The sequence below is a fragment of the Aethalodelphis obliquidens genome, unplaced genomic scaffold (genome assembly GCF_003676395.1).
Source record: "Aethalodelphis obliquidens isolate GAN/ISIS:26980383/991018 unplaced genomic scaffold, ASM367639v1 scaffold4, whole genome shotgun sequence".
Lineage (NCBI taxonomy): Eukaryota > Metazoa > Chordata > Mammalia > Artiodactyla > Delphinidae > Aethalodelphis > Aethalodelphis obliquidens.
The window spans coordinates 51,026,710-51,048,907 of record NW_020837948.1 but is presented as its reverse complement, the minus strand read 5'-3'; the positions used below and the strand labels follow the sequence as shown (position 1 = coordinate 51,048,907).

General features: G+C 40.0%; 1 protein-coding gene across 1 annotated transcript in view; it reads right to left on the bottom strand.

Annotated features, from left to right (window-relative positions):
- HAPLN1 (hyaluronan and proteoglycan link protein 1) overlaps positions 1–15,672 on the bottom strand; it is a 70,106-nt gene extending 54,434 nt beyond the window's left edge. The window contains exon 1 of the mRNA XM_027100687.1: positions 14,940–15,672. The gene's annotated coding sequence lies outside the window, so the exon portion shown is untranslated. The remainder of the gene's footprint in view (positions 1–14,939) is intronic.
- Positions 15,673–22,198: the final 6,526 nt, after the last annotated feature.

The window sequence follows — 22,198 nt, the reverse complement described above, 5'->3', positions numbered from 1 at the left end:
AATCAAAGGCTCATAGGCATTACACAGAGCACGAGTGCAATTACATCAGAATCTCAACTTCACAGGAAGTCAATACACTGTAAGGCATTTTTGTGTATGCTTAGGTAATTTTCAAGTGTATGTCAGGGCACAGATGAAGGGAAATGTTTTTGAATTCATTCAAAATTAAGTTTCCTATACTGTTCACGCATGCACCAAAAATTCAGATTTGTGATTCGTGGGAACATTCTGTTACATAAATGAAAAGTGTAAACAAAGAAAGAACTGATTCCCAATATATTTAATATTAAATCAATCCTGTTCCATAGTTTAGGATAATAGGTTTAATTAACAACCGATTAAAAGGTTGGTAAGAATAGGAGCATAATTCAGGCTACACTTCTACTTTAACATCAAGAGCAGAACACTGGAATTCTCCTGTTGGTAGGTTGAAACAAATGCTTTATTTAAAATCTACTGCTGTACCATGTAGAAACCAAGAGGTTTTTAAAAGTGGGAGGCCTGGCATTCGAGGTATTGCAGATGTCTCATCTCTGAATGACCCTCTTGCCTTCTATCAGTCTGAGGTGACAGCTGCTGTCCTATGGCAAATCCATTACCTTTCAGAATTTACAATTATTATTATTATTATTCAGGAGTCACAGATTTTTCACTTCTCATCCTTAGCATAGATATTGCAGTACTGGTGCAGGCAAGGAGGACTGGGGTGGAGGGAAGCATTCTTTTCAAAGAATGTACAGTAATACAAATTAATGTCACATGTTGCTTTATACCAATTACAGTAAATTGGTATTTTCTTTTAATGTTTAGATCTCATATTCTTCAAAATATATTATTTTATCTTTGGGAAATCAGTGCATTACCACTAATCATAACTATAAGACAAGCTTGGTTTCAGTTTTTGATATCCTAACAGTTTAAGGATATAGATATTCAATGACGGTACAATGCTGTTTTCATTCTGTTATCTGAAGATTAATTTGAAATAGTAACAATACGTAATGAAGTGAAGTTAATAAAAGAGTGCAGATGATCAATGCCTTCTGTTTTCAAAAGAAAGGTTTTCAAGTCTGCATTGATGTTTTTTCCGTTTCTCTGGTGCACTGGTTATTTGTTTAATAAAAGGAGACCTTTCCAGTGACAAGGACATTATCTTACTCATTTCAATAATTCTGTGAACACTATCAATCAAGAGGTTTGCTTTCAAGTCACGTTAATATAAATGAAGTTTTTCCTTTCAGAGTTTCAAGACTCAAAGCCCGCAAGGGCCATAAAGCCTAGTACTAAGAGTAGTTGAAATGTGGCTTAGAAGCTACAAGAAATAAAATGATCTGCAGAGTTTGGAATGATGTGCCCCAAATAACAAAATTTTACAGAACATAACAGTGTTTTGCATTTAGAATTAGATTGCTCAGATATAAACTGGGGAAGGTATTAAACTTATTCAATGTAACTTCACAGGGCCAAACGGGAACATGTGGATGGAAGTTAAGGGAGCCAGTTTTGCACAATGTCGGGAAGAACTTTCTGGTAAGTCCTCTAAAAGTGAAATGAATTGCCCTGTGAAATACTAGTGCTTTCTGCCGCTGCAGGTGTTGAAGCAGATCAGCAAACATCTGTCAATTATACTACACAAGGGATTCCTAGAGTGGGTGGAACATTGGAACAGATTTGGTTCTTTGAACTCCAATTCCCAATCTAACCTTTCAGGTCAGAACTCTTTAGGACATCAGATGGATAAACAATCTGCTAACAAGAAAGACATTTCAACAATTAAATACAGTATAACACATAGAAAGTGTGCTAAGTAATGGTGATACAGATAAAATATTAAGAAAGGATTGAGAGAAAAGTGCATTCCAGCTAGCAGTACAATGTAAAATTGCTTGGAGGAAGTGTTATATGAAGGATCCTAGCAGGAGTCGTATTTCAGGTGGGAGGGATAACGTGGTAAGGGATGCCTGCCTGAAAGGAGGGCATGAGCAAAGAATTAGAAGAGTGGAACTCCATGAATGTCTGGTAAGAGAAGAGAAATATTCTGGAACTTTTAATTATCAGAATCTTTGTGATAAATTTGTATTTACTTTGGCTGCCAAGACCTGTCTTTCAATGCCTTAAACAAATAGTTATAACACTGTAAAATATCTGGCATACATAAAAAATAATGAAATAATGCCATTTGCAGCAACATAGATGGACCTAGAGATGATCATACTGAGTCAGAAAGAGAAAGACAAATACCATATGATATCACTTATATGTGGAATCTAAAATATGACACAAATGAACTTATCTACAAACCAGACTCCCAGACATAGAAAACAGACTTGTTGTTGCCAAGGGGGAGGGAGGGGGGTGGGGGAGGGAAGGACTGGGAGTTTGAGATTAGCAGATGCAAACTATTATATACAGGATGGATAAACAACAAGGTCCTACAGTGTAGCACAGGGAGCTATATTCAATATACTGGGATAAACCATAATGGAAAAGAATATGAAAAAGCATATATATATGTATAACTGAATCAGTTTGCTGTAATATACAGTAAGTCCCCTACATACGAACCTTCAAGTTGTGAACTTTCAAATATGAGAACGGACGTTTGCATGTCCAATCATGTAAGTTCGTTCACGTGTCTGGCATACATTGTCACATGTGGGCATCCTCTACAAGTGGTTGTGCTTTTGTGTACTTTACTGTACAGTACTGTATAGAGTACAGTAGTACAGTGTCTTTATTTTAAGCCCAGGATGTCCGGAAGCAAGCGTAAAAGCAGCGGTGATGTAGCTAGTACTACTGTACTTTTCAAGGTAATGTACTCTAAGATTAAAAATGTTTTCTTTATTTTTAGTGTTTGTTAAGTATTATTTGTGTGAAAAGTATCATAAACCTATTACAGTACAGTACTATATAGCCGATTGTGTTAGTTAGGTACCTAGGCTAACTTTGTTGGACTTACGAACAAATTGGACTTATGAACGTGCTCTCAGAATGGAACTTGTTTGTATGTAGGGGACTTACTGTATATATATATATATATATATATATATATATATATATATATCGCCGGCATAAATCATCAACTTCTCAATCATATTTATTTCTTCTTTGTAATCTAAAATAATCTTAGTGATAAAGATAGGAGACTCCCAAATTGCTTCCAGAATTTTCCTAGATAGCAATAGTACTGTACAGCATCTGAGGACAGATTGCAGGAACTGAGTCACCACTAAGATTTATCTCAGTGCAGCTCCTTTGGGGAACCAGCCACACTGCTGTCCCTCTAGGTTTGAAGACTTTACTCTCAGAGAAAGTAGGCTGACTCGATAAGATCCACCCGGAAGACGACCAAGCCAACCGACTGATTTTTGGCATTTTCCTAAAGTGAAAAGAAAAGCAAAATTTCCAACGAGCTAATTTGGCTACTTGTTAGTCTATCTGAAGTCTTTTGTTTCTGGAAGTTTTTAACATTCTCTCTCTGTTTTTGTCAGCAGTTTTTCTATATCATGCCTGGCTGTGAGCGTTTCATTTTTTTATTTTCTGGTTTTTATCCTGTTGGGCTTTGTAGTGCTTCTTGAATCCCTGACATGGACAGTCACAAGCTATTATTTCTAAGAGACTGTTTCTGCCCCACTTGCTGATTCTCCTGCCAGGGCACCAGTGTCTATACTCCACATGCCTTTTACTTTTTTTCCCCTCCAGTATCTTTCATCCTTTTTCTATCAGGTTTCAGTCTGGTTATTTTTTCAGAACTATTTCCCAGTTTACTAATCATCTCCTCAATGTATCTAAACTTTTCATAAACTCATGTATTGAGTTCTTAATTTTGGTTATTCCATTTTCTCAGTTCTAGAGTTTCCATTTGAATCATATTTTTGTAGTTTCCAGTTCTTTGCTAAATTTCTTAGGACCCAGTTTCTTAACATAAACATAAAACCTGCATCTGATAACTCTAATATTGAGAGCTATTGATCTGTTTCTACTGTTTTAATTTTTCTGGTCATTTGATCCTGTCAGCTGGGATGCAGGGTCACTTTAGATGAGAGATGAGGCTGGAAAGGTAAGCTAGGGCTGGTCACTGAGAACCCTGCCAATCATATGAAAGAACTTGGACTTAATTTTCACAGCAATAGAAAGGCATTGAAGGGATTTAAGCAGGCAAGTCTCTTCCGCTTACACTTCAGAAGGTGTGAGGGAATGTGGGAGAATGCATTAGAAAGCAGTAAGACTTTCTAATCTAAGCAGTAAGACACAGAGACCAGTGGGTAAGGTTTACAGGAATCTGAGAAGAGAGGGTGGCAATTAGGGGTAAGGTTTATGCTAATGGAGATAAAAAGGGTGTATATATCTAAGAGGTATTTATGGGCTAGAGTCTACATGATGATTCCCATGTTTCTGGTTTTTGGAAACTGAGTGAAGAGAAGGTGCCATTTACTAAACTAGAAAAATTGGGGGAAGTTCAAATTCAGGAGAAAGAAAAGGAGTTGATTTGGGACCTGTGGAGTTTGAGATGTTAGGGTGACTTCCTAGTTGTGAGATGTTTGTGGTCCGGACACTGGGAGAAAATTCTGGGCCAGATATAAAGCTCTGGGAGTCATCTGCACACAAGTGAGAGTGGTGTAATGCAGAGGAGTAGATGGAAGAGTACAGGTAGGGTGAGGTGTCCTGGGTGGAAGCTGTTAGAGTACAGAGCTGCTAAGGGGCAGGCGGGCTCTGGGAAGCCTGAAACAGACTGAGATGGAGTCAGCAAAGAAGTCTGTGGCAACTAGGGGAGTGGCTGTCACAGAAGCAAAGGGTAGAGATTGTTGTGAAGGGAACGTGGTCACCAGCATGAAATACCACTCAGCAAACATACTGTAAACAACTCATTGGTGTGACCCTGGTGAGGAGTGTTCTACTGGAGTCCAAGGAGAAAGCATGTTGCCAGTGGGCTGAGGAGTGGATGGGTGAAGGGGTGGAGAGCGAGCACGGGGTGCTTCTTGCCCTCAGAGTGAAGTCTGGCTGTGAGGGAAAGAGAAAGCTGAGTAGATAGGATGTATGTGAGGTTAGGGAATGTCTGATAATTTTAGGACAAAAAGATTTGACCATGATCAAATGCCAAAAGGAGGAAATTACCAGAGTGGGACAGGGTGAAGAATACAAGAGAGAAAAAGCATAATTAATAGCGAATATCTTTGAAAAGACTGGAGGATTCAGGATCTAGAACTCAGGGGACAATGTCTGCCTGAGATGCTTAGAGGCAAAGGAGAGAGATCCTTTTCTGTTGTTGTTTTTCCTAACAGAAGGGAAAAGAAGGTTGTGTTAGGGATTAATTTTGGTGGCAGGACAAAAGAGGGCTCTTTACAGATGGTTTCTCTTTTTAGCAGGATTCGGGAGGCTTGGATATCTGCTGCAGGAAGTTGGAGAAGCAAAAACTTTCAAGCAGTATGGTAGAATGGCCACATAGCATTAAAGATCCAGCTGAAATCAGATACCATGAAGTTGTGCACTGGCCCCATGCTGCAGGGTGATGGGTTCTCCCAGCAGTTGCCAGCAGTTTGGAGCAGCTGTGGAGGAAAGGGACTGTTAGATGTACCCTGAAAAAGGATTTGGGCCTGCTGGGTGCCTCTGCAGACAACAGGACAAGGCTAATGAGAATGTTGACAAGTGTGATGGACAGTGGAGATGAAAGGAAGCAAGTAGGTAGAAGGAAGTCTGAGATGGAGGTTCCAGGTCTGTTTGATGAAACAGACTCTACATTTTCTAGTTTGGGTGACTGGGATTATGATGATTTTTAACTTATATATAAGAAGACCGGTTTGCTTGAGACAGTCTTGGTTTATACCTGTTTTGCTGGAGTAATTAGTAAGGCATCCCATTTCATTTCACTTTCGAAAGTGTCCTGGTTTGGATAATAAATGAAATGTCTTGGTATCTATATAGAGATGACATGGACCAGGCTTGGTAGAAGGGAGATAATGAGTTTAATTTTGGACATGTTGGGTTCAAGGAGTTTATAGGAAATTCAGGTTAAAAGGTTAAGTAGACCAAACATACAGGCAGATACAACCTATACTCACCCATAAAACATAAATTAATACAGTACTAAATGACTTATAATTTAGTGATTATCTCGAGGGATTTAATACATTAAACTCCTAGAAAATATTTACATTAAATACTTGAGGGCCCTTTCTTGGTATTAAAATTTGTGGCGTTTCTGAGTGAAATGGAAAATATTAATCATGTGAGGAATCATTGTAATATTGACCAAATTGTCAATCTGGTACAACACATTAATGGACTGAGTTAAATTGGGTCATGTCTCAAAACAGCACAAGGTGGCAGCACAACTACAATAGGACATATAATTAAGCGAAAAGATCCTTTTCAGATATTCTGCAGTTAGAATAGTTAAGAGTTTATAGCCATTGTACATTATATAAATTTTTCTAAATGTATTCTCTTTCATATAAAAGCAATTAATTTGTTTTATCATTATTGCCAACTTGAAGATGTGAAAATTAAAAAGTTTTATTTTGAAACGTACATTATTTTTTAGTATTTAAAATAGACTAAAACACATCACTGATAGACACTCATGGCATTCTTAAGATAGCTATTAGTATCCAGGGTATATCATACAGTAGTTATAAATGTTTTATAAATTTGCATCTTGATTGGTATATTGTAGTTAGATAATTTTATTTACAGTATCTTTTTAATGCATTTATCTCACTTGTGAACATTCACTCAGTAACTTCATTTGTTGGCCTTTACAAGGGGAATGTTCAGAAGTCTCAAGAAGAAATTCTTGTTTCATATTTTGGCTTTAGTAACACAAATGTGGGAGGTGGGTAGGGTTATCTGATTTAGCCAATGGAAAATACAGGATACCAGTTAAATTTGAACTTCAGATAAACAGCAAATAATCTCTTTACTATAAGAATGTACCATGCAATATTTGGGACATACTTATACTGAAAATTACTCAATTCTTCAATATAGTTTACATGGTAACCCAAGTAGGGGGCAACAGGAGGGAGAAGAACTAGGGGGAAAAAAAAAGCAAGTTGCAGAGAAATCTGGGATTCTAGACTCCAAATCTGACCTAAGATTTAGAGGTCTTCAGGACCAAGGAACCAGAAAAAGAATTATAAATGGACTTGAACTAGGCTACATTCTGTGGAGAACTCATTTATATGTTAAGCTAAACAACATGGGCTAAGATTAATCAAGTACTGTGGTGAATTACTATCTACACCACACATTGGTTACTGATTTTCAAACAACAAAATGCAACAACATATATTTAAAGCTAGCTCAGTTTTGGACACAATTGAATAAATAACTGCAATTCAGACATTTCGGGGGCTTACCGTTGCTCAGGGTTATCATTATGAAAATCTGTCATTAGGGCCTGAAGGCTCGGAAATGCCATTTTAATTTCATTTAATTCAACAAACATGTCTGGCACCTTCTATGTGCAGAGGACTGACTAAGACTGTGAGATATAAGAATTAATAAAACATTGATGTTATTCATCTCGGTGGACATTTATTGTTGACAAAATGAAAGTTAAAATCATATATAAATAATGGCAAACTCATTCTTACCAATTTTTTCCTGGGTTTTAGTCCTTGGTCAACTGTTTCTCCCTTTGTTCTTCCTTGGAATGAACCCCTTTCTCTCACGTATGATTTGCAACTACCATTTTAATACTAAAGACTTCCAAATATCTATTCCAGCCATGACTTCTCCCCTGTACCTAAGTATGTACGTTTAACTAATATGAGTTCTCGGCTGTCCCATGGGCACTTCCTATATTAGACTCACCGTTTTCTCCAGAAACTTTTATTCTTCCTTTATTCCCAATCTTAGTCAATTGCACCCCCTTCATGTTATCATCTGCCCTTGAAACATTCACACGATCCTCAAATTCTCTCCCCCATCCAGTGTATCCTTACTAGATCGTGCCTATACTGTTCCATGTCCTTTCTAAACTCATTTCCTTCCTCCAGTCTCAATTTCCTTAAATTTGGAGATTTATTAAAATTATCAATTAATTTTATTTACATTATTAATTTTTTACAATAATTATTTTTTAATCTGAGAAGAGTTTATGAATTTAATGACATTGAAAGATAAGAAGAAGACTGATAAGGAAACAAAGGCAGAGTCAGGGAGTGGCCTGGGGTTGGGAGGTGTTCAGACATCTGAAATATAGGCACTTGGAAGAGAAGGTGGGGAGACCCCTCCAGCCTCAAGTTTGGCATGGTACTAGGCACTGATGGAAACAACAGGAAGCATTTATAGGACACTTACTGAATGTCAGGCACTCATATCCCCCAGCTAGGTGACTGATGCAGGTCAAAGATCACTATACTCTAAGCTGCAGGGAAGTAGGGGAAGGAAACCAAGTCTCTCAATCTGGGTCATTAGTCTTAGCAATTTAAAAAGTGATGAACACATCTTTATATCACAGGAGCATCTTACAGGAGCATCAGTGGTGGCATAGCAAAGGAGTATAATCAAAGAAAACGTAAATAAATCTGAAACAACTAATAACGTGATTATCCGTATGCCCTATGTCAAATATAAAATAGGAAAATATTTAAACAAATGACTCTGATCATTTGTTTAAAAAGCCAAGGCAAATTTTCACTGTTTTTTTTTTTTTCCTCCAGTTAGTTTTCCAGAATCTGTAGTTAGCATTGATGTTGAAATTTCTCTGAAACCAATTGGAAAGTACCTGAGCACACATTTAAAAAAGATGCTGGCTTTGACCCATATTTTCAACATGATGGCTAATACCTGTGCTTGTCCTATGCATATCCCTGTCTTCCTCCTTCAAAACCTTGACTTAGAGGAGTTCTGGACTGAATATGTGGATTCTCACTGCTCCGTCCATCTATCTGGGGTGACATAAGGGCTCAAACCATAGAACATAAGAAGCTATAGGTGTTCTACCTGTCCAGGGGCAGCCACCCAAGCATGGTAATAAAGGGCTGAGAGGACCCAAGCAAAGAGAACAGGAGGGTTCAAAGGGATGGGCTGGGATGCCCCTTGCGATGCAGGAGGGAGATTGTGTCTGGGCAAAGCACTGGGGGGAGGGTGGAAGGACAGGTTGATCAGGCCGTGGGTTAGCAGGACCCAAGGTCCTGCACATTTCTAGAAACAGGCCTTGAGGGAATCTCTGTGGCCTCACATATGGAATGGGGATAACAGATTGAAGACCATGGAGGACTAAATCGGCTTAATTATACACTGTGGTGTGAGGGTGGGAAGGCCCCCAGATGCTTGAAATTCTTTTCACAGAAAACAAAACATTTACTTTACAGAGATAAAAGGCTTGAAATGTAAATGCATGAGTGGAACTCATTCACACTTGGGTGTAATCAGTCAGTCAAGAAATCAATAAACAGAGAAGTATCAGATTCTTGGGGTAGGGAGCGGAGGGCAGGAGTCTCAGTTTAAGAGGTGGGGCGGGGGTTGCTGGAGAGTTTGGCTAAGTGCCACGGAAAGAGACCCAGGATACTAGGAAGGCCAGCTTCACCTACTTGGCACATTTTACTAGTGATTCATGAGGTGCGTCCATCTGTCTTCTCCACTGGCTTGTGAACTCCTTGAGCCAGTGACTCTGTAACACCTAGCATGGAGCCTGGTGCAAATGGTAAGCACGAAATCATTCTGTGCTCAGGCTGAATTTTAGTTCCCAACTGGTGGACAGCAACTGTGTGCAAATGAATTTTTGCTTTTCCTGCCCAGCCAAATAGACAGATTATTGGAACCCTTGCCCTCCTGGGGTTTTGGAGTGTCAGAGCTGCCCTCTCAGGCCCATCTGTGCCCACACAACCAAGAAACAAAGCTCTTACTCACTCAGCTAGGAGACGGCAAACAACGGAAGATGATTTTAAAGATGCATGCTCAAAATTCTCCTAATACAAAAACTATGAGGCGAGAACATTTTGGTTGTTTCTGTCGCTTAAAATGTACCTCAGCATCTTGCAACATTTTCCATGCATTATCATCAATGTGGGCTTTTTGATTTCTTTAGTATCAATTTTCATGGTATAAAGTGAAGGGCCCAGCACTCAGAGCTAGCACAGTGCCTGGCAAATAGCAAATGTTCAATAAATTTTTGTTGAATGAACAAATGAACGCATGAATGATCGATTGAGGTGATCTCCAAATTCCAAATAGGAGAGTCAAAGTGAGGAAAATTCACACCATATAGGTGGAGACTAAGCTGAAACATTATCCATAAAACTTTGTGAAAAGTTGAGGAAAATCCAGATTTATCATAAAAATAATTGAATGTTATTAACTTAATTGGATTTTATTTAATACAGTAAATGGAATTGGATTATAGTAATCAGAATTTTGGAACCAATCAAGTAAATTGTGTTCTCTTTGGGTTAAGCAAGGTTGGCCAAAAGGGGAAATTTCTGTTGCCCTTGTAAGACTGAGGACCTATCCCTGAATTGCCGTAATTTTTCTAGGTTATTTAGAAAACTCTGTGAGTTTGTTTGTTTTGTTTTGCAAATAGCCCCCTGGCTTTCTTGCAATACGCCCATCTCAGATATCACTCCCCTATCCCCTATTGAGCTATAAAACAATTAATAGAAGCTCAAAATAGTCCAGCAACATTTGCTATTTTAAACAAACCTGGTTTTGTCTGAACATAGCTAAGAACTCTTCAGCCCCAGCAAAGCCCCCTCCAGGTCTCCACCACTGAAAAAGCCATTATGCAGAGCTCCTACAATACAGCCAAGAACCCAGTAGCATCAGACCATTTCAGAAAGCTTGGCTGGTTCTCTCTTGTAGAGTTTGTTCTTCTCTAGTATCAAGTCACCTGAAACCGTTAAAACTTCTTGTAACGGTTTTCCAATTCATGACTAAATTTCTACTTTGAGGACCTCTGACTTTTAGGCAATTTCTCACTAAAATGAATCTATGATTCATGCTAAATCACAAGGATGATCAGATGAAATCGTTAACAGAATGCTGTGTTTCTGGTGGATAATAACTCATTGGAAATAAGAATTAAGATAATATGCTTTATTTTACATGATTGTTGATGTTGATTCCAGCCATTACCTCCGATCAAGTCAGGCTATAATTTTGTGGCATTAATGAAGAAAGACTTAATGAGCAGCTCTCCTTTCACAGCGTAGGCCTCGCTGTTGTACACAAAACCAAAGTCCCCTAAGCAGGAAGGTTGCATTCCACACGAGCAGGCCTAACTCGATTTGTGGATTACACCTTCAGAGCTCAGCAAGCAACAAATTAATCATTTTTTTCCCCCAACTGAGGCATTTTTCCTTCCAATCTGAATTTCAGAACTTGTCTTGATTAAGGCTGATGTGCTGAATGCTGTTGCCATTAAGTCATGTATCTTACAAACAGCCAATTGGAGTAATAATTCATATATCTCCCAGAGAAAAGTTTTTCAAAAGTCTCTGTGCAATATTCCGATGGCTTAATCTCCTATGATATCCTGATGATTTTAATTAATTAATTAATTTATTTTTGGCTGTGTTGGGTCTTCATTGCTGTGCGGGCTTTCTCTAGTTGCCGCGAGCGGGGGCTACTCTTTGTTGTGGTGCGCGGGCTTCTCATTGTTGTGGCGCACAGGCTCTAGGCGCACAGGCTTCAGTAGTTGTGACACATGGGCTCAGTAGTTGTGGTTCGTGGGCTCAGTAGTTGTGGCTCTCGGGCTCTAGAGCACAGGCTCAGTAGTTGTGGCGCATGGGCTTAGTTGCTCTGCGGCATGTGGAATCTTCCAGGACCAGGGCTCGAGCCTGTATCCCCTGAATTGGCAGGTGGATTCTTAACCACTGCACCACCAGGGAAGCCCCTGATGCTTTTTTCCAACAGTGGCTTTCCTTGTAATTCTTCTTGCTTAAGATTTTTTTCTAGCATGTCGACTTAGAAGCAATGTTCCTGCTTCAAAACTACATATGAACAACAGGTATAGATGAAGTTGTTCTACATGCTGATCATTAGTGTCTGAGAGCAATATTCTGTAAAACATACCTCACTACCCAAAAGTAATTTTTACTCTTATCCTTTTGCATTTAGTGAAAAAAATCTAAAGAATATGTAATAATATGTGCTAGTATCAGTGTGCTAACCTTTTAAGCTAATCATTAGTTACCCACTTAAAATCAGTAACAGTAAACTTTATAGAAATTTATTTCCATTTGAGAAAGTGATTCAAGATTCAAACTCTCCCCATCCTTTTTTAAGCTAGGTCATGACATCTCTGCCAAAAACCAATCCTGTATTAGAAGCGAGTTACGGTTATTAGACTGTATCCTCATGGAGGCAGAAAGTTGATGGTAAATTACCCAGTAAAGAGTAAACTGATTTTAAATGCAGCTACCGGGAATTTAATCAACCATTAAGTGGTGCCTTGATTTTTAAATTATACGAAAGTCAGCTGCTGTATTTTCTACTCAGAGTACCTACCCCAACGTCTGGCCTGCAGTTAGTGTTCAATGACAACAAAATAGAAATCTCAGAATTTTTTACTAAGAGGCTGGTGAGAAAGCTTTCTTTGACTTGTCCACTAGGTGGCACATAGGGACCATGCTTCACACGTGGAGCCTTCACAGACCCTCCCATTCATAGTGTAAATAAAGAGCTGCATTATTAATTTATACCATCGCGTCCACTCTACACCTAATATTTGTTTAACCAGCTGTTTCCTCTAATCCTCCTTAAACACTATTGATTAAAATCCTGAGAATATTCAGGTTTCCATTCCAGTTTTTCCCCAACAATATATCGTTACCTTTAAATAACAGACTAAATACATTTAAATACCATAGGCTAAGAACTAGGGTTACTAATAAGGAATACAGGAGGTCGGAAAATTAACTAAAGGTAACAGAAGACTATAATGTAAAGGTTATTTTCAAATTTGCTCTGCATTTTGCTGGAATTTTAACTGGTGGAATACCATTATTTAAAAAATGTAACCTGGAAAATAAAACATGCATGGGGCAAAAGGAAATGAAAAGAAAACCATTTCTGAGAAAGGGAGTTATTTTCTGAATATGCCTCCTGTTCATCTTTACAAAGATGAAGTGCTGTGCTACCTTAAGATTCAAAGACTTCTTCAACTACTCAGAATATACCGACATTCCACATCCAAGATGCTAAAAGGCAGGACTGTTTAGTAGACCATCTATTCATAAAGCATCTTTCTGAGTTTGCCGAATGTATTTATCCTGGATGTGTTACCAGCTCCCAAAGGAAGGAAAAGGAAGTGAAACCACTAGGGATATAATGAATCGATTCTTCTCTGTGAAAGTATCTTCAGTTCTTCTAAATTACAGTGTCAGTCATTCCTCTGAGAGACAGGGCCTAGCTGACAATAAATGGCTCACTTTATAAGAACATGATGTTCCCCTCTTGCTTGTTTCTCACAGAAAGCCCAAGCCCACTGAACACTCCTCGTTGGAATACTGGCCTCTAGGTTCATTCTCTTTGGAGACCAGTGGTCTGGAGGTTGTTGGGTTTCTCTTGATCATTAAGTTACATTTAAACAAAATTACTTCTTACCTAGTTTTCCCATTTTTAAGCTGTTTTCAATTTTCTGAAGAGATTACCAAAACATGTAGTCATTCTCTTAGCTTAAAAATTAAATTATTAGGAACATATAGTCCCAAAGTGTCTAAAGGCTAAAGCTTAAATGCTCAACCAGCATTTGGCATACAATTCTATTTTACTGAATGAAAGAAAAACTTCTTTATTCATAAAAATATATGGAACTGAAGTTAAAAACTGATGTAAGGATTAAGAAATATCACACTAAAAGTTATCCAAAGAGAACTACTATGATGTATTTTTGGTGGAACAATATTCCCATTCTATGAGTCCATTAAAATATCTAAGTCACTAAAGTATATAAAACGACTGCAAATTTAGTACACTGAAATAATCAAATGGAAATGGTTACCAGAAACTACATTTGTAATGAATAAATATTACATTGCGTTCAGAAATTAATTCACAGGCTTTATTTCTTAAGAACCATTAACTTTCAAGAGGTATGTTTGATTTTATGACATCACGCTGGAACGTGTACAGGAACACTTTCCACCCTAAAAACTCCCAAATGTATTGGCTACTTTGTGTATTTTTCCAGGGGTAAATGAAAATAAAATAACTTATTTTCAAAATAATAAACCATCTTATTTGGAACACAACAGTCATAGTCAATGGAAGAGAACAACTTCATTTCAACCCAAAAGAGTTCAGATTTGCTTAAGATGGTAAATAAACAGTCTCAACACAAATAATTCCTTTAAGCACCTTTTAAAAGTAATCTTACCAACCATGACTTAAAAAATCTTCTTTTCAGTGCATTAATATTATCTACCAACATCATTCTATATATGAAAAGCATCATAATTCTATGATCTTAATTTCACAGTTAAGTTGAGAAGAGCAGACCAAAACTGGTAACATCTCAAAGATTATCAATCTAACAGGTATTACCTATGATTACAGTAACTTTCTTTTTCACATAAACTTACATATTCTCTAAAAGAAAACTCATACATGTGGAATGGACCTTCCCATTCCTCAGCATTTTCTTCAGTCTATACTATCCTTTTTTTCAGGTGTTATAAAAATGTTTGTTGAAATACAGATGGAAACGCTGCCACTTGGAAACCATGCATCTACCAGATTTATAGTAGCATTAGCAAAAGCTGGGATACTGGACTTAATTCTTGCCCCAGTTGAGACTGAGCTTGTTTACTGCAGTACAGTATTTTATCTGACAATACGCATCTTAAAAAAAGTTGAGATGTCAGGTTAAACTCAAAAGAAAATTAAAGAAAAGTTATTTTAATGTATACATATATCATGATATGCATTGCTCTCTGAAATCTTAAAGGTATCAAGGTTTGACAGAAAGAGTTAAAAAATTATGGAAGTTTTACCTTGTCCTAAAATCCAGAAGTTCAGATGCTCTCAAGTCCTGCTGAAGTTGGAGCCTGGAAATCAAGTGAAGCTAGGGCTCTTTCCCCTCACCTTAAGTTTGTTTCTGGGTAAGTGTGTGTGCTTGTGTGAGTGTGTGTGTGTGCCTGCGCCGCGCAGAATGTCTCTTTGTGGCGCTGGATGGCAGAGGTCCTGGTCCTGGGAAGAAGGAGGCACTTTCTCACCAAGAGCAGAAGAAAAGCAAAGCAGCGTCACCAGGAAAGTTCTCCTCCCAGATCCCCTAATTACAGCCTAACGTGCACTTCATGCAAACTTCAGGGAGGAAAGGAGGGGCAGCTCAGTGCCCAGACCTTGTGAAACAGCAGCCTGTTAGATGACTTTGCCCTCTGCTCCGATCCCCGAGTAACCCGCTCCTCGGGGGTTCAGGCAAAGCGGTAGCTAAAACCACAAGCCCCCCACTCACAGCACACCTCCTGGATCTGTCCAGAGGGGATGGGGCAAGGGGCTTGTGGAATGATCGTGGGGCAGCGGGGTGAGGCAGACAAGCGAGGACAGTGAATTTTCATTTTGCTTTTTAGCCTCTGCTTAAAAGGAAAATCCAAAGGTAGGAGAGGTCCTCGCTTTCCCGCCTCCCTCTCCCCAAAGTAGATCCAGCGTAACCAAGTAGAAAGGTAATTATGACAACAGCGGATAAAGCTTCCTAAACTTGAGGTACCCTTTCACCCAAATTGCCAGAAGTATGCTTTCTTGTTTACTGGACTCAGTATTGATACTGAGTTTGAATCTCCGTTAACAAACAAACAACTGCTGTCGTATCCCTGGGTGACAGAGCTCAAAGAACCTAGATTTATTTATAGAGTGAAGAATGCGAGGGGCAGACAGGATGGGTGGGGTTGGCTTATGGATCCATACCCAGGATTAGAACCAGATGGGTACAGGGCGCGCGCACGCACACATACGCGCGCGCGCGCCCCTAAAATAACCACTGGGGAAGATGCTGGGACGCGCGGGAAAACGCCTCCTGAACAAATAGACATTTATTTATAACTTCTGGGAGAGTATATAGGTCCATTGATTCCCGCTTTGAGTAACCAAGGGTTTTGGAGAGGAAATGGCTTCATATTTCAATAACAGAGCCACCTTTGATGGAGCCTAGGAGAGGAAAAAAAGAAACATACCGCAGGAAGCAAACGGCTGTTGCAGCCGCCGGGAGGAGGGAGCAGGGCTGGCCCGGGGATGAGGACAAGCAAACAAGCCCAGAGGCCCCTGGCCAGGGAGGAGGCGACACGCAGGCCGGTCCGCCTGGGGGCCTCGGGTGCAGGCACCCTGGGCGCAGGGCGCTCAGGGGCGTCCAGGGAATCGGGGCTGCGCTCCCGGCTCTCGCCCTCCGGCTTGGGAGGCGCAGGCCGGGCTGCGGGCTCGTCACGTCGGCCGCCGCTCAACTGGTGCACTGGAAGGGCAGGGGAACCGGTGGGGCAGAGGTTCTGGAGAGCCAGAGGACTGATGGAGCAGAGGGATTGGTGGGGCAGGGAGACTCGTGGGGAGATGATGTAGTGGGGTGGGAGGCACGGGGACCAGTGAGGCAGGGACGCCGGTGGAGCAGGTGACTCGTGGGGCTGATGAGCTAGTGCGGCAGGGGGACAGGTGAGGCAGGGGCGCGAGTAGGGCGTTGCGCGCGGCCTGAGCTGCGCTGGAGGCGGCGAGCGGCGCTATTGTCTTGGAGATAAAACCTAAGCAGTGTTGGCGGCTTCCTCTTAGAAGAGAGGCGGGAAAGAGGTCTTTAAAAAAAAAAAAAGTCTTCTTTCCCGCTTTTCCCTGATGTATTTCACCGGTTCCTGCCCCCAGGCTCACCCTTGCCATTCGGGTCTTTGGTAAATTAACAAGTGCCTGTTGAAAAGATTTTATTCCAAAGACAAACCGAACACCCACCAAGTCTGACTGGATGAATACAGTTATATTGGAAATGAAATAATTAAAAACGAATCCTCCAGCAGGCAATTCTACACTTTTCTTGTAATTTCAAAACCAGGGCAAGGCGCCTTTTTTCATTTTTTCTGTTTGTCCTCACAGGCAACAGGCCGCTCTAGGCTTTGCAATTTTATGTCGTTAATTTCGTAGCTATTGAGACAGCTGTTACACTGTAGGCCTCACATTAACTGCCAATAAAAATAAGATACATCTCTGCCTTTCAACTGTGAAAGAGTTTTTATGCTATTTCTTGTAAATGTTCAGGATGGTATGTATTTTAAGGAACATAAAGGAATTGGACTTAAGAACAAATATCCTACATTTTTTACATTAAAGCTCCACAAAGGTGGTGAAGCTGGTGGTACGTGGCTATGAAATGATATAAATATAGTTAGAATACTGATCTTGTTCCCTCAACTTAAACACCTAATCTCTGGGAGTTGCCTGGGCAGTAAATCAGACTAGCTGGTCCATCCATCATGGCACGTGTTTCTTATTCTGCCGTCTTCTCCGTCCATATACTTATTCCAGCAGAGCATTAAGAGAATGTAATGTGTTCTCTTCAGAAATTGTTTATTAGCCACATAAGACCATCCGTTTTGCATTTTAGATCACAGTGAGTTGTACCAGAATTTTTTTTTTTTTCCAGGTAGACCCATACCAATTGAGATAGGCTTCCAGACTCATCTCGTCAATCCTTCCTCGCCCCTATTTCCTATCTTCCCAGATAGGCCAGTTGCTGGTTGTGTAGTCAGGCCTCCTGAGATGGCTATTCTCTTGCTCTCTCTACATCCCCTGCTGGACCAGTCCCTGCTTTACTTAAATCCTACTCACCTGAGAGATCCTCCTACAAACTTGCCTCTAGCCGCAGCTAGTGATTGTTCTAATCTTTAGATCAGAACACCTCCACCTGGATAGTTTACTAAAGGGGAGGCGAGGGGCGTGCCCCTCTGCTGGTTTCCCTGGTAACTAATGAGCCAACCTGACTTCAATTCCCCCTATAATTGGTAACCTCCCCTTCCCCCGGGAGCCAAGACTGCTGCCGTGCTCTGCGCGATGCGTGCTGCACTCGATGGGGTGCTGCTCCAGGACCTTGCTTCCGACATGTAAGATCCTCCCCTCTCCATTAAACCAGGGGCCCCCAAACCCTGGGCCGCGGACCGGTAGGAACTGGGCCATGCAGCCGGAGGTGAGCGAGCAAAGCTTCATCTGCGGCTCCCCATTTCTCCTCCCCGGTCTGTGGAAAAACTGTCTTCCCCGAAACTGGTCCCTGGTGCCAGAGAGGCTGGGGACCGCTGCATTAAACCGCTGACGTCTCTGGCACTGACTCCAGGCTCTCACTTAGGTCGAGGCTCAGCATGTACAAGGCTTGTAGGCCTGTGGGGTGCAGCCCAACACTAGCCTTTGTTAAAAGATCCCCAGTACAGTGTTTTTAATCACAAGTACTTGATTAAACCTGTCAGTAGTGTAGATTTGATTTTACTGATATTGACGCATGTATTGATATTATATACATTTCGATTCACTTGGGGGTTCACATGGTGTATTATTTAAAATTTACACTGGAATTAGCTCTAAGTCTTTTAAAAAAAAGATTTTTGTGTTTAGTTAATGTTCAGTTTTGTAACTATTTATAGAGGTATACGTTACTTTGATCAGTCATTATAATTATGCATCAGGGCAAAGTCATTATAATAAGCTTTGGTTTAAAAAATCAAATCAAGTAAGTAAATTAGTACAAATCTATTTTCATGACTAAATAATTTTACAAAGGTATAAGTTGTAGAAAAATATTAGAAGACACAAATGTCTTTTCAAGGAAAAGCATATCAAAAGAGTATTCTGGGTATGAAGATTCCTTCTAATTATTAACATTAATAATTCATGTGGAAATGTTCCCGAATGCAAGTTTGTGTGCCCCATGCATGGTGAGGCCAAACAAACCTTGGAGTTTGGAGCAGAGAAAGGTTTATTGCAGGGCCAAGCCAGGAAGACAGGTGGCTCGTGCTCACAACCCCAATCTCCCCCATGGTTTTCTCGGAGAAGGTTTTATAGGCAAAATGTGGCGTAGGGGCTGCCAGGTGTATGACTTTTTTCTGATGGGTTGGTGGTGAGGTGACAGGGTGTTGCTTCCCGGAACCTGGTCCTCAGCCTGAAGTTCCCATCCTCCACCAGGGGTCTTAGTTCCTGCAGAAGAACTCAAAGATATTGTTATGTATATCCCTTCAGCGGGGGCGGGGGGGGGGGGACTGGGGAGGGGGAAACCGGGACCCTGACCCATTGCTGCACTATTGCTTCTTGACTGTTCCTCCCCTGTTTCTGCATTCCCTCACATCCCTGATTAGCTATTGTTTGAATCTGCCCTTTGGAACTCAGGTAAGATCTAGGAGGCTGAATGAAACCTATTTCCTACAAACAAGAAACTGGGGACATGGAAAGGATTTGTACCTGGGGGGGCCCCAGAGGGTCCTGCTGAATTTCAGAAACATGTCTTTCATGGCCTAAGGAAGTATTTTGTTTTTGTTTTGGAGAAGGCAGGGAGAGCAGCTTTCTTAAATTACAAGGGAAAAAAACCCCAAATATTTTCTTCAAAATTAATTTTCAAAATGACTTATATGCTTAAAATTCATGTGAAGTTTTACCTTAAATTACCTGGCTAAGTGCTAGAGATACAGAGCCTAGAAATTAAATGGCAAATCAAGGTTCTGGAAAAGCCAATACCAATTTAGAGCTAATGGATATTGAAAAGACCTTGTTTTGCATAATGCAAAAGTATTTTTTAAGAATGAAAAATAGGTCAGAATGGTGTTATAAAATGTAACTTCACCTTCTTTTGCTAATGGTAAGACAATTTGAGTAATGGGGTTGAACCAGATAAAATGGGATATTCAACCTTTTTTTTAAAAAAATTTTTATTGGAGTATAGTTGCTTTACAATGTTGTGTTAGTTTCTGCTGTACAACAAAGTGAATCAGTTATACATACACATATATCCACTCTTTTTTAGATTTCCTTCCCATTTAGGTCACCACAGAGCACTGAGTTCCCTGTGCTATACAGTAGGTTCTCATTAGTTATCTATTTTATACATAGTCATGTATATATGTCAATCCCAATCTCCCAATTCATCCCACCCTTCCCCTTCCCACCTTGGTAACCATAAGTTTGTTTTCTACATCTGTGACTGTATTTCTGCTTTGCAAATAAGTTCATCTGCACCATTTTTCTAGATTCCACATACAGTATAAGCGATATTATACGATATTTGTCTTTCTCTTTCTGACTGACTTCACCCTGTAGGACAATCTCTAGGTCCATCCATGTCTCTGCAAATGGCATTATTTTATTCCTTTCATGGCTGAGTAATATTCCATTGTATATATATGTACCACATCTTCTTTATCCATTCCTCTGTCAATGGACATTTAGGTTGCTTCCATGTCCTGGCTATTGTAAATTGTGCTGCAATGAACATCGGGGTGCATGCATCCTTTCAAATTACGATTTTCTCCGGATATATGCCCAGGAGTGGGATTGCTGGGTCATATGGTAGCTCTACTTTTAGTTTTTTAAGGAACCTCCATAGTGGCTGTACCAGTTTACATTCCCACCAACAGTGTAGTAGGGTTCCCTTTTCTCCACACCCTCTCCAGCATTTACTGTTTGTAGATTTTTTGATGATGGCCATTCTGACTGGTGTGAGGCAATACCTCATTGTAGTTTTGATTTGCATTTCTCTAATAATTAGTCACGTTGAGCATCTTTTCATATGCTTTTTGACCATCTGTATGTATTCTTTGGAGAAACGTCTATTTAGGTCTTCTGCCCACTTTATGATTGGGTTGTTTGTTTTTTGATATTGAGCTGCATGTGTTGTTTGTATATTTTGGAGATTAATCCCTTGTCAGTTGTTTTGTTTGCAAATATTTTCTCCCATTCTAAGGGTTGTTTTTTCATTTTGTTTATCGTTTCCTTTGCTGTGCAAAAGCTTTTAAGTTTAATTAGGTTCTATTTGTTTATTGTTCTTTTTATTTTCATTACTCTAGGCAGTGGATTGAGAAAGATCTTGCTGTGATTTATGTCAAAGAGTGTTCTGCCTACGTTTTCCTCTAAGAGTTTTATAGTATCCGGCCCACTCCATCTTAATGATTTATTCAGTTCTCATTTCTCACTCAGTTTTGAACGTTTCCTGCTGTTTGTTCTCCCCGCCTCTAGTCTTGTACCCTTATGGTTCTACCCTCTGGTCAGAACAATAAAACTCAAATCTGAACATAACACATCTAAATCATTCAATGACTCTCCACTAATGCCTTTCACCCCCTCCTCTGTTTTCATTATGTTGTTACAATCCTATCCGTCTCCTTGGTTAACCTCCCCAGGTCCTTCAAGACACAGTTCAGGTGTCACCTCCCCAAGGGAGGAAAAAGGATACAACAAATGTCCCTCCTGAGTACTCCTGTAGCACCTTGAATGTATATCCATCAGAGTTCCCGTCACCTTATGCTAAAATGGTTTACATCCTTATCCCCTATCCCAAAGTTTACTTTGAGGGAAGACTTTTGTTTTCTGGCATCCCCAGCACCAAACACTGGGCGTAACATATATAAGTTATTTGTAGGTAAATGGGGAAGGAAATAGAAGGTGTTATCCAAAGTTTAAGTACTTATGATAGTAACAAATGTCCAAGTTCTAAATGCAGTTTTGGCTTTATTTATCTTGGGGATTAATGCTTTGCTGCATGGCGTTTTCTTTAATTCAAATGTTATATCAACACTGCTCACTCCTATTAGATGGGTTAAGCTATCCCAGTCTCTTTTGTTTCCTTCTTCCCATCTCTCCTGCTTTCACACTTATTTCTACTTTAAAATAACTGTTTGAAAAGATGATGTAATGATGATATAAAAATATTCAAAAAGAAAAAAGTCTTATTCTTATCATCAAAATACATTTTTTTTGCATCTTTATTGGAGTATACTTGCTTTACAATGGTGTGTTAGTTTCTGCTTTATAACAAAGTGAATCAGTTATACATATACATATGTTTCCATATCTCTTCCCTCTTGTGTCTCCCACCCTCCCTATCCCACCCCTCTAGGTGGTCACAAAGCACCAAGCTGATCTCCCTGTGCTATGCACTGCTTCCCACTAGCTATCTACCTTACGTTTGGTAGTGTATATATGTCCATGCCACTCTCTCGCTTTGTCACAGCTTACCCTTCCCCCTCCCCATATCCTCAAGTCCATTCTCTAGTGGGTCTGTGTCTTTATTCCTGTCTTACCCCTAGGTTCTTCA